This window comes from Falco punctatus (genome assembly GCF_963210335.1).
Source record: "Falco punctatus genome assembly, chromosome: Z".
Taxonomy (NCBI): Eukaryota; Metazoa; Chordata; class Aves; order Falconiformes; family Falconidae; genus Falco; species Falco punctatus.
This window is the reverse complement of record NC_137586.1, coordinates 57,920,109-57,932,109: the sequence shown is the minus strand read 5'-3', so window position 1 is coordinate 57,932,109 and position 12,001 is coordinate 57,920,109. Positions and strand designations below refer to the sequence as shown.

At 37.6% G+C, this 12,001-nt stretch overlaps 1 protein-coding gene across 1 annotated transcript in view; it reads left to right on the top strand.

Moving 5' to 3' along the window:
- The first annotated feature begins 861 nt into the window (after positions 1–861).
- The window catches only part of LOC308056236 (solute carrier organic anion transporter family member 4C1-like), an 86,772-nt gene continuing 75,632 nt past the window's right edge, over positions 862–12,001 (top strand). The window contains exon 1 of the mRNA XM_080371254.1: positions 862–12,001. The gene's annotated coding sequence lies outside the window, so the exon portion shown is untranslated.

Here is a 12,001-nt window from a genome sequence, read left to right as displayed (position 1 = left end):
ATAATTGTACAGTGGCTGTAAAAATCTCTGCAAAGATCGGATGATACTTTTCATAAGAGATGACCAACAGCCAGTTCTTTCCTTCAATGTGCAGGCAAAGCACCTTGGCCATTTGTGTTAGTTATGGCTTTGCAAGAACTGTGTATTGAGTTTCTGCCTAATGTAGTAAGATTCAAAACAACCAGGTGCTATCTGGATCAACACGCTTACCATAAATTTTATCCAAGACCCAACTAGAGTCATGGAGTTTACAGAAAACTTTTATATTTTTTCTTGATGTTGTGGTTTAACCCCAGCTAGAAACTAAGTACCATGAAGCTGCTTGCTCAACTCCTGCACACTCCCTGGTGGCCCTGTGGGTTGGGGAGGAGAACTGGGAAAACCTGTGGGCTGAGATAAGACGTTTCATAGCTGAAATAAAGTAAAAAAAGAAATACTAACAACAACAATAATAATTGTAATGAAGGGGGAGATAACAAAGAGAGAAGAATAAAACTCAAGAACAAGTGATGCAAAATACAATTGCTCACCACAGATGCCCAGCCAGTCCCTGAGCAGTGATTGACCCCTTGCAGCCAGGTCCCTCCAGTTTATATCCTGAACATGATGTTCAGTGGTATGCAATATACCTTCAGCTAGTTCAGGTCAGCTGTCCTGGCTCTGCTCCCTTCTGGCTTTTTGTGCTCACTGGCAGAGCATGGGAAACCAAAAAGTCCTTAGGGTAAGCACTGCTTAGCAAAAATTAAAACATCAGTGTGTTATCAACTTTACTCTCATACTAAATCCAAAATACAGCACTGTACCAGCTAATAGGAAGAAAAGTTAACTCTATCCCAGCTGAAACCAGGACATTTTGCACGCACACAGCTATTCTCTTACTCCTCCTCTTGCCTACTGGGACAGGGGAGGGAATAGGAAGAACAAGAAGAAGTAAACCATGGATCAAGACAGAGACAATTTAATAGATGCAGGAAAAAGGGGGGGAAAAAAAAGAAGTGTTGGAAAGGCAATCACTCACCACGTCCCACAAGTACACTGATGCTCAGTCACTCTCTGAGTGATGGATACCTTGGAAGCCAAAATCATCCTCCTCCTTCTACCTCCAGCTTTCATTGCTGAGCCTGACATAGTAGAGTATGGAATATTCCTTTGGCCAGCTGTCCTCAGCTCCCCTGGCTGTGTCCCTTCCCAGCCTCTTGCCCACCCCAGCCTGGGGGGAGTGCAGAGTGGGAAAAAGAGAAATCCTTGACACTCTGCAAGCACTGTTTAGAAACAGCCAGAACATTGGCTATTACCAACTCTGTTTTAACCATAAATCCAAAACACTTTATGTGAATAATGATTTAATAAAAGGAGAAGCAAATTCTTCGTAATAACATAATGCTGCATGTAGCATGTAGGTCGGTAATTAATACCTTAGATAATTCTTCATAATAACAAAATGTTGCATTTAGCATGTAGGTCTATAATTTATACCTTAGATAATGATGACACTGACAGACACAAGATTTTTTTTTTTTTTAAAGTAAAGAGAAAGGCATCTTTTTCATCAGGTCTTCCTGTCTGTAGTAGCTACCTGTAAATAATTTTTGTATGTTACAAGACCTATGTGCAAACATGAAAAACAACTTGTGGGTATTCTTCCTCTAGTAAAGAGGGTGTTGTTTCTGTTGATGATTCAACTAGCTTACCACTACTTGTCTGGGCTGAGGTCTTCGAGCACTAGTCTTTGCTAGACAATGCTGTAGAGAAACAGCCGATACATAGAGATGTAGAGCTAAACAACATTATGTCCTGAGAGTATCAAAATGTCTGTCCAAGTTTCCCTATTAGGCCTTTAACAAATTAATGTTTGTATTTACTAAGAATGACATGATGGAGCCTTGTAAAATCCTGAAGGTGTAACAGCCTACTAATACTTTTTATCAGTTTCTCAGAACAGAAGCATATTGTCTCAGGATTAGCAAAGGGACCAACATCTCATGACCGGTACTAAATATCCAATAGATAGATATACATATCTGATATGAGATTTTAATTCCTTACACAGATCAAAGCACCCAGACAGGAAAGCAGTCAACTAGGGTAAATGTGAAACTAGAGACCTCTACCATGACTTCATCACATTTTCCTGTGATGAAGTCTGGAAGAATTGAAGGAGATAGGCAGCTGGGAAAGGTGCCTAGAAAAGGAGGTACTTTCTCTGCTTGTGGTACCATTGCTGCTGTATACTGACCTTTACAAGGCAGAAGATCAGTTCCCTAACTTTGGAGAAGGTCGAACTGTGACATACATAGACTTTGCCAATATTAGAATATTTCCATTGTCTAAACACACAGCATAGAATTTATTCCAACCATTAATGGCCACCTTTTTATAACACAATCAAGTCCTGAAGGAATGAGTGATTCCTAGTGCTCACAGTTAGAGAGTTACTCCCTCTAAGAATTGATTTCCTACAATAGAGCATCCTCAGCAGCCTGTTCAGTAGCATGCCCATAATTTTGTACTTGATGATCCACTGCTTTCTCTAATAGTATCTTTATTTAAATGTAAATAAAAAAAAAAGTTAATCTGTGAGTCATCAAGATTAGGTTACTCTCCTTTACAGCAACATTGCAAGGCATACATTCTGAAACGTTCACCTTTGTATTCTCTAAAAAATGACCCTGGTTTTGGTTTGGACTATCAGATAGCAAATGGTAAATGTGGTATCTGTGGGACACTCTTGCTTCTATTTGCAGGAGTTAATTCATATAAAAGGAAGAGCAGAATTAATCTGAATTTAATGTAAATATATTGGATTCTGTATTTCTCACTTCAGTTCTGAAATTATGAAAGATGTGGGTAACAACAGACATTCATCCAACAATTAGTATTCCTAACAATTCGATTTTCATTGCTTTCTAAGGATCAGAAACAATCTCTTAAATATAAAACTAGTATTTACAAGGCATTTTCCTTGGTACATTTTTATATTGGCTCACCAATATTTAAACTATGATATTTGCCAACTTCTGCGATCTCAGATGCAGAGGTATGGGACACAAGCAGAATTTTGTGCATCTCTTTAACCAGACTATCCCAGCATTTTGTTTTTAGCCTGTTACCACACTCTATATACACTTAGTCATGTGAGGACTAAGAAAAATGAACAAGGATTGTCTATACAGTCTTCACATACTAATTAAAAAATTCACTCATGTCCTACCTTTCTTAATTTAGAAGCCATAGATCCAATTTATGTATTTGAAGAATATAAATTATTAGGAGGGGAAAAAAGGTATGTTCTTTCCATTTCATAGCAGCTGGGTTCCCAGAGGAACAGCCAAGGCTGAGAATGTGACTTCATCATTAATGTAGTCATTTGTTCAAATCACCATGCAAAAAATTTGAGGATACAGTAAGGAACTCCTTTTTTGTGGAAGAACTGTGTAATATATTCTTAATGAAATTTATGTGTTGCTTAAATATAAGGACATGAAGAAGAAGGACTGAGGTATAATATAGATCAGAACAAATAAACAGAAAAGAAAAAAATATAAAGCAGATATCCAGTTTCGTAGGGAAGAGAAGAATCATGAACTGCTATTCAGATGAAGGTGACATTCTAACTGACAGGCCAGAAAGTGATCTCAGCATTTCCTAAGAAATACAGTCAATGGTCCCATAAATGTGAGAAAGGATAGGAGATGAATTAACAAGCCTTTTCTCTAGCAGTTTTGGGTGAAAGTGAGAATGACAGTATAAGCTGGAATGGGAACAGAGAAGATTTTAGAGAAAAGATGGAGCTTTTCTCCATGCTATATGGACATACAGGAGGGAGTGTTAGAGAGGCAAAATGAAGTACAAAAATATAGTTTCTTTTTGGACTGAAATCCCGTTTTAAGTGCAACCAATGTAGCAGTTGGACTGCTTTTACAGTTTCCTTTTATCTGAAAAGTAACTTGTCCATCTAAATGGCTTCATTCCTAATCCTGCTAGCAACAAGGAGCAGTTTATGATGTCAATAAAGCTTCCTCAATGAATCACTGCTTAACAAAACATTTAACATCTTACTTGCTAAAAGATTTGTAAGAAAAAGTCACAGCTAGGTAGAAGACTTCAGATTGTGAAATTTGGGAAACTTTTAGAACATCTAGTATTTAGTTTCTCCATTTTCATCTTTTTCCTTGGTTGGTACTGAAATCACTGAGGATAGATTTTCTGTTTGTGAATGGAAACTTCATTATACTCACAAAAAAAGCTTCCGTCCATGCAAATGCCAACATAAAAAAGCAAGGTTTCCCTTGCTATTAGGCCATCTGAAGTCAGCTGTCACTGCTGTTTTAATGTTCTAGTTCTTGTGCAATTACTAATTCCTGAAAACAGAAAATAGGGAGGCCCACACAGAAACCTGAATTTAACTCCAGTTCAGTTCACTGAGGGCAGCACTGAGGGCACTGCCAACCCTGACTGTCCCTGCCTGGCCTCCCTGAAGCTCCCCTCACCTTCCCAGGACCCCCTATCTCAGCCCCCTGGGACCATCAGCCCCTGCCCCAGTGATGCCCCAGCAGGGAGCTTCTCCAGCTCCCTACAGCCCTGCCCTGCCCATCCATGGTCCCTGCCAACCCAGGCCCCACTGCAGCCGTCCCCATCGCCAGGGAGGTGCCCGATGCCCAGGGCTGGGGCTGCGCATGGTGCCCCCACCTCCTGACTGGGATGGTGAGACAGATCCTGGCTGCTAGACTCTCTCTGGTATTATTCTCAACTCCTGTCCCATGGGAAAGGCTGGCCTTCACTGGGCCCTGGCATGGCAGAAGAATTGTAGGAGCAGGGAGGCGGAAGAGGCTGCAGGTGAGCCTGGATCCTGTGGATGAGTTACTTTCTGCTGCTGGCAGAGCCTTGCCAGATCTTTTCTTCCCACGGCCAGTGCAACTGTCCCACACCGCACCATTCCCTCCCTGGAAGTGTTTCCACAAAGAAATTAGTTTCAAAATCCAAGCAGAAGCAGAAAAAGAAAAAAGCAGCAGAAAGCAACAGTAGAAGAGAAAATGCTTTTGTTAAGCTGCTGTGCTTTGTTTCAAATAAACATATTTGGGTCATGCCCAAAGTTCTCATGCCCTTTTGTTTACTTTTAATTGTGGCATTATAACATGTTGCACAGTTGTCCTTTGTGGTGTTTAGAAAAACCCTCTTAATAGAAACTGCCAGTTAATCACTTTTTGTGTACCCTTACAGAATATACAATAGTGGCAAAGTAGCACCTGTCAATTGAAACAATGACAATAATAAATGTGAAGTGTCAAATGAAACAATGGCAATAATAAATGTAAAATATTTGTTACAGCTGTACAGTTTATGTCAAACTCCTAAACAAAACCTTCTAGAACTTTCATTTGCATGCTGTGGCAGAAAGGTATGTATTTTAATAAATGTGTTCCCTAGAGACAGAAGAGAAAATTATTGCCAGTCTCACTGTACCACCTATCCTGGGAACTTCCAAACTTTACAGGAACCTATGCCAAAGATGACATTTCTGTTAGTTAGATCCAGTTAAGTAAATGTAATGCCTAAAGCACACTGGGAAACCAGCACAGGAGCTCTAATTGCTGTGCTTTCAGATCCGAGGAGAAATTATTTCAGAAACTTAGCTAAACTCAAGCTTCTACATGTGTTTCCATAGAACCCTACCTTTGCTAACAATTAATTCTGGTAATACAAAGTCTGCCTGTCTTTTTTGAACTTGGAGTGTTAGTAACTTAAACTCATGAACAAACAACTAACATCCAGTCCAGCAACACTATTTCATTATAAAGTAATACATTAAATATGCAAATTATGCACCTATATTAATTTTCCTCTGTCTTGAATTTGAGTCAGCTTATTGTCTGTCTTGACAATGCCATCAGCCAGAGTGTCAGAGGGTACAAATGAAGATAGTGCCATTGAGATACTCTATTTACCCTAGCTTTACTATGGTTTACTGCCTTTAAATCTTCAGGTAATTGTTTTAACGAGACACCAACATAATAATTTATTTCTAAAACAGTGTTCCAAGCAGTGGTATTGATCTTTTTGTATTTACATTCTCCACTTCTGGCTGCTACCCCAGTACCTCTTGTGAAATTGCACTGGCTAAGTTGGAACAAAACTACTCAGCCTTACATTCAGTTTCAAGCCAACTGAAACGCAAAGGGATTTCTGAGAACAGGCATAGAATGTTGAAACAGGAGAAAATTACTTCCTTGTGGCTAAAAAATTTGGCCGAGCCAAGTCTGGTATAAAGGAAGAAATTAAGATAAATGCATCACTATTCATAATTTGGGAAATTCAAAGACACTGGCGTGAATAGCATGAATTGCATTTAAAAACCACTGTTGAAGATTTCATAGAATGTGTAAGGACTGGTTTTTAGTATTGGTGTAAAAAAGTAGGTTTTATTCAAGCAACAACAGCATGTACATTTTCCACAATGTTTTGCTGACTTCATTGCTTATACACACTTAAAAAGAGAATCCAATAAAAACAATACAATCAATGTTTCTGTAAGTGTTAGCCAGTGATGACAAGATCCAGCTCAAAACTTATCTGCAGCAAAACTCTGAAGAGTAAAGAGCCAAGAAACGGGCAGAACAGAGATGGAAAGCCTTAAGGAGTCAGGCCACTAGGAAGGTGGGGGACATGATGGCCTGTCTGCTGCTGATGGGAAGATTTGGTGCTACTGCAATAGTTGACCTTCCTGACATCTCAGCTGCTCTCTTGGCAGGAAGAACTGCAGCCAGCCTGTGTTTTTGAGGGTTTTCCCCTGATTAAAGTAGTTATGGATAGTTTGCTGATTAAGTCTACTTTTCCTGTTTCTACAGTTCTATCTATATATATCTATACAGATCTAGGAAGCTTTGTGTGTTTATTGTATTTTCAGAGATAAAAATAAAGATTCTGCCAAATGCTGGAAGAAGAAATGTGATGTAGGGGAGCCTAGACAGAAATGGAAGAGGTAGAGATAAGGAACTTCCCCAACAGCCTACCTCCCCAGCTGTCCCTGGCTGATTTATCACTGGTCAAAGCTTCTCCTAGAGGGGCATGCAATGACAGATAAAGAAATGATCTCTGCTTTTCCGTATCTGCTAGCGCAAACAGCTTTTGAAATATTCATGCAGTGCTTATAAAATCAGTGCTCATACAATCAGTGCAACAGATTATTGCTGGTAATGGCCCATGCCTGAGCAAAATAATAGGCTAGTTTAGTATGTATAAGTGATTGTAAAATAAACGGCAGCAGCAGTGTCCCATAGCTTCTTCTCTGTGATTCCATTAGCAAATCAGGAAATTGCCCTCTTCCAGAACTATCACTGGGAGTGGACACCTCCATTTTGCTCCAGCATGACTTCTGTCATAGAGGCACAGCACAGTTAGACCTAAGAATGAAATGTTGCCAGAAAGAAACAATGCCAGAAAGTCATAGTTGGATGAAAAGCACTCTTTCTTGCCAATGAATTCCTTTGTGTTTCTTGCTAGTGAGTTCCTCTGTGTTCTCCCCAAATGCAGCTGAGGGCTAGGTATCTGCTAGTGTCTGTTGAACAATATGAATATAGGAATTTTACAAGTATTCTGCTATGCAAAAGGTTTCAGTCAAACCATTGATTTTACAGTGCAATGTAAGTCCAGAAATAATACCTTTAGGAGTGGCATTCTTAAAGTCAGTTGAGATATATCCCACCCCTCCCACCCCTCAAAAAAAAGCCCAAACCAAACTGAATCAAACCCAAACTTCTAGCATTAAGGTAAGATACCACTAGGACAGCAAAATAGATGACTGATTTTACTGCAGACACCAAGTGTGAAACACAGTAATAAAGTACTTACCATAATACTGACTATCACAATGTCTAGCAGACCCTGAGGTTCCAAAGAGGAGCTGCAATACTTGCTGAAAGTGAAGCCATAAACATTGCTGGAACTTCTAGCCACTGTGCATATTGCTTTAGATTTTCAGCATTTTGGCAGTTCACCCATTTCTCAAAGATATTAACTTATTGTAAAAACATAAATGTCAAAGCTAAGAAAAAATAAATTTCATTCCTTTATGTCCAAACCAAATTAATTTGTTGTGTGGATGAGAATACATTATGCAGTTCTCTCTTCACTTATATGACCACAGATACATAAATTTGCTCACATGCATTGCTTGTTGCTTTCTTTTCTTCACCGAGGACTAAAGGTATGTTCTAATACCATTAACAGCAATTTTTTGAGATTTTTAGCATGAGTTCCAATACCAAACTCCCGACTGATCAATAAGCAAACAACTAAACTCCTTGTTCTCCCCAATGACTTGATACAACAACATACTCAAGCTTCTCTTTGGCCTGTGCCTTAGAACTGAACCTCCCGAACTGCTCTGTCACTGGCAGGTGCTAGACAACTTACCTAGCTTGCTACCCCTTCTTATTGTCGCAAGTTTCTTGAAGCTGTGGTGAATTTGTCTTCTCTAGAGACATGCACTGAAAAAGCCTGTTTCTCCTGTTGCTCACATCGCTCAGATTTCTGGGGCCAAGGCAAGATCTTAACACACTACTGCAAGTTTAACAGGGCAATTGCTTTGCAGCTGGCAAAGAAAACACAGATACTGATCTAAGACCTACTGACTCATAGCACAGACTAGACCTGATGCCTGTGCTTTCAATTATGTTGAAATCATGGGGTAATTACCACTGCTATAACTGAGTGCATTATTCACTTTAGCCATAAAGTGTTCTTAGGCCTTTAAAAGCTAGAAATTAAATTCAAATAATAGATAACTGAGAGACAGTTTATGCATTAAGCTCCTTCCTTATTTTGTAAGACAAACTTACACTTTCAATTCTGTTACTGAAAACAAATACTGTTAAATAAACAAGACAGGGAGAAAAGAAACATAGATTATGAAGTATTTGTTTTATGAAATAAGTAAACAATTTCCTAAATGCATGACTAAGAAAAATTTTGCGGTCTAAATCAACTAAACTGGCTAATCAAGTGCTAGCCAGCAATCAGATGGAGACTAAAGTAGCAGAAGCAAGTTAGGTTATTTCCACAGTACAGCAATGCTTGGGAATACAAGGCTAAACAAAATAGTAGCAAAAAAAATCAATTATTTCAAAGTCTGGATTCATCCTATCACACAGAATGTGAAAAGGATAATAAATCCCCGCAAAAGGTTGCTTTGGTTTATTTTCTTTTTCTCATCTTAGCAGTCCAATTTAGAGACCTCTCACTGAACTTTCAAGTATCAGGACATGAAGGCCAAGTGAAATTCCAGTTAACTTGGCACATTTGAGACCTCATGCGGCTACTGTTGTGTCTCAGATCAGTGTGTTTCTTTAGTTTTTTTACAATACATGAGTCACATTTTTACACCAGCCCTTCTGTTTCAAACAGTCAGACATACAATAGTTGTATTACCTGAAACAGGAACTTAGAAAATTGTCCAGTTATTATCAGTTTTAGAAAGATAGAAAATGGGCAGCTTGTGACCTGCTACTAATCTATATTTCCTAAAATGTTATACTGTTAACATTAACATGAATATAATTTTACTTTTTTCATCAAAAATGGGACTATGGAAAAGTAGCAGACTGCTTTCTCACACTCCCAAAGGATTTTTAAATATCAGAATTGTGAAGTGATATACATGTATTTAATTAATCAAAGATAAAATCTTATTGCTTCAACATTTGAATTGAATTTAATACTTACAACAGGGAGTCCAAACTTACTATTACAGAAATTTTTGGGAAACTTCTCATTCAGATACATTGATTTGAAATAAAGCTGCTTTTCTAATTTTTCCTTAAGAAATTAAAAGTGACTTAAAGTGAGTTTGAAGTATTACACTGGAAAATGTTATGTGAATTATGTCAATAACATATACCTTAAAAAATTAAAGTGTTTAACAGGTGTAAGTGGCTGGACTTATTTTCACAACCATCTCGAAATAAAGGGTTAATTGAGAAAGTTAACAGTAGTACAAGTATGGGATGGGATATGAAAAAAAACATCCATTTAAAACTGCTTTTTTTTTCTCTCCCCTTCTCCTTCCTCATCCTCTCCACATATCTGCAAGCAGATATGTATCCTGCAGGTTTGACTGATCAGGTTATTTCTGAAAGTTAAAGCCAGAATTTTGGAATGCTTAATCTGCTTCTGAAAGGGAGCCAGAGTCACAAATAACATAGGCTTACAGTGATGCATGGGTGAACACTGCCTTCAAATTTTATTCAGACTATATGTTAGTAGATGGGGTGACTGAATGGGTAGAAGTTTATTTTTCATAACTACTAATGTGTTTAGTTATTACTTTCTCACAAACATTTTAAATATTCACTGCATCACTGAGTTTAGTGCTGTGGATTTAACTTAATGTTTATATTTAAATCAATTACATGTGATGTAAGATTACAATTTACATACTGCCACATAACTCATAAACTGGGCAGACTATATTTGTGAACTGAATTTTGAAAAATTTCATATATAACATAGCTAATTGTAATGCTGCCTCTGGAAAATAAATATCATAATGAGTTTTATAAAAATACCCAGCACTTTTTTTTGTTTCATCCTATTAAAAAATTTAGATGATGAAACTGGTTTAAGGAAAATAATTTTATATCATTTTTAATATTTGTATATAATTCTATACTTTGTAATATTTTATACTTATATTTTTATATTGAATTATTATGTATTTTACCTGGCTTTAACTATGAAATCCTGAAAATTACCCAATTTTTAGGACTATCTTACTTTCCTGTTTCCACATAATGCATTTATTCCTCACTCACATCATCTGCTACTAGAGGCGCACAGGTATTTTATTAATATCCATGGATATCGTCGCTTTACATCGTCTGGAGAGTAATTCCTCAGCAGTTTCACCTACATTTATGAAAGAATACTGCTGTCATTAAGAGTTCATACATTCTTGGTGGTGAATACATATTCTTACTCACACAGGTGTCCCCTTAATGCCAAGGTGTTTATTAGGGTAGATAAAGTTTATGAAATGGATATAGTCAAAGGAAAAAAAATCCTTGCTTATGTAAATGTCAGGATAACCTGCAGCTTCTACAGTGTCAGGTTTTCATTCCCATTATATCCTTACATCAGGCTTTCAAAATAACTCATCAGCAGGAATACCTTCTTCTGGCATACTTGAACTGAGAATCAGCATTTGTAATTCTACCCTAAAAACATTTTTGAAAACTTCTTTTTCTCTTCTTCTGGACAATTTAAACTTCTCTTTGAGATTTACACATTTATACATATATTTCAAATGCACAGCTATATCATAGTTGTACTCTGTTTTTCATATGCTTTTGAATGCTCTTCACATAAACTGTCGCGTTAAGCTGTATGCATAGTTCCCCAAGGGAACACATCTCTCAACATGATTTGATTTAAAATCATTTGTTTATTAAGAGGTAGGTAATTGTTTAGTGAAAAATGTTTGGTGTCACACCAGTTCCAAATGTCAGCTCAGGCATGTGTTAGAGTAACTTGTAATTGTGACAGCTAACATCAGTAGCAAAAATAATGGAATTGTAGCAAGGACAAGTTAAGGCGGCACCAGATTTGCCAGAAAATTCCTGATGTACTGTCTCCATAAAGCAGTTTGAGGTGCTATATTTAAACAAGCTTGGTTTGTCTTCTGTCCCTTCCACCCAGGTTGTGACATCTACCTCTTGGATTACTCACCAGTCTTCATTTATTTAGAATGCTTTCCATTCTGTTTAATTCCTTCACAAAGTTTCCCTCAGATGACTAGCACTCTTCCAAAAAGAATATACTTTAAGTGGAATCAGTTTGTCACTTTGCCCTTGATATTGTTCTAGTATTCTGAAATATTTTTAAAGTCAGAGTGAATTTTAGCAACTGCTTAAAACTTCTACATCTGCATGGGTGTGACCTGCATGCTTGGAACAGCAGAAAGACTATTGAGCTTTCAATTAAGATTGCTAGTAGCTTATAGTTGGAG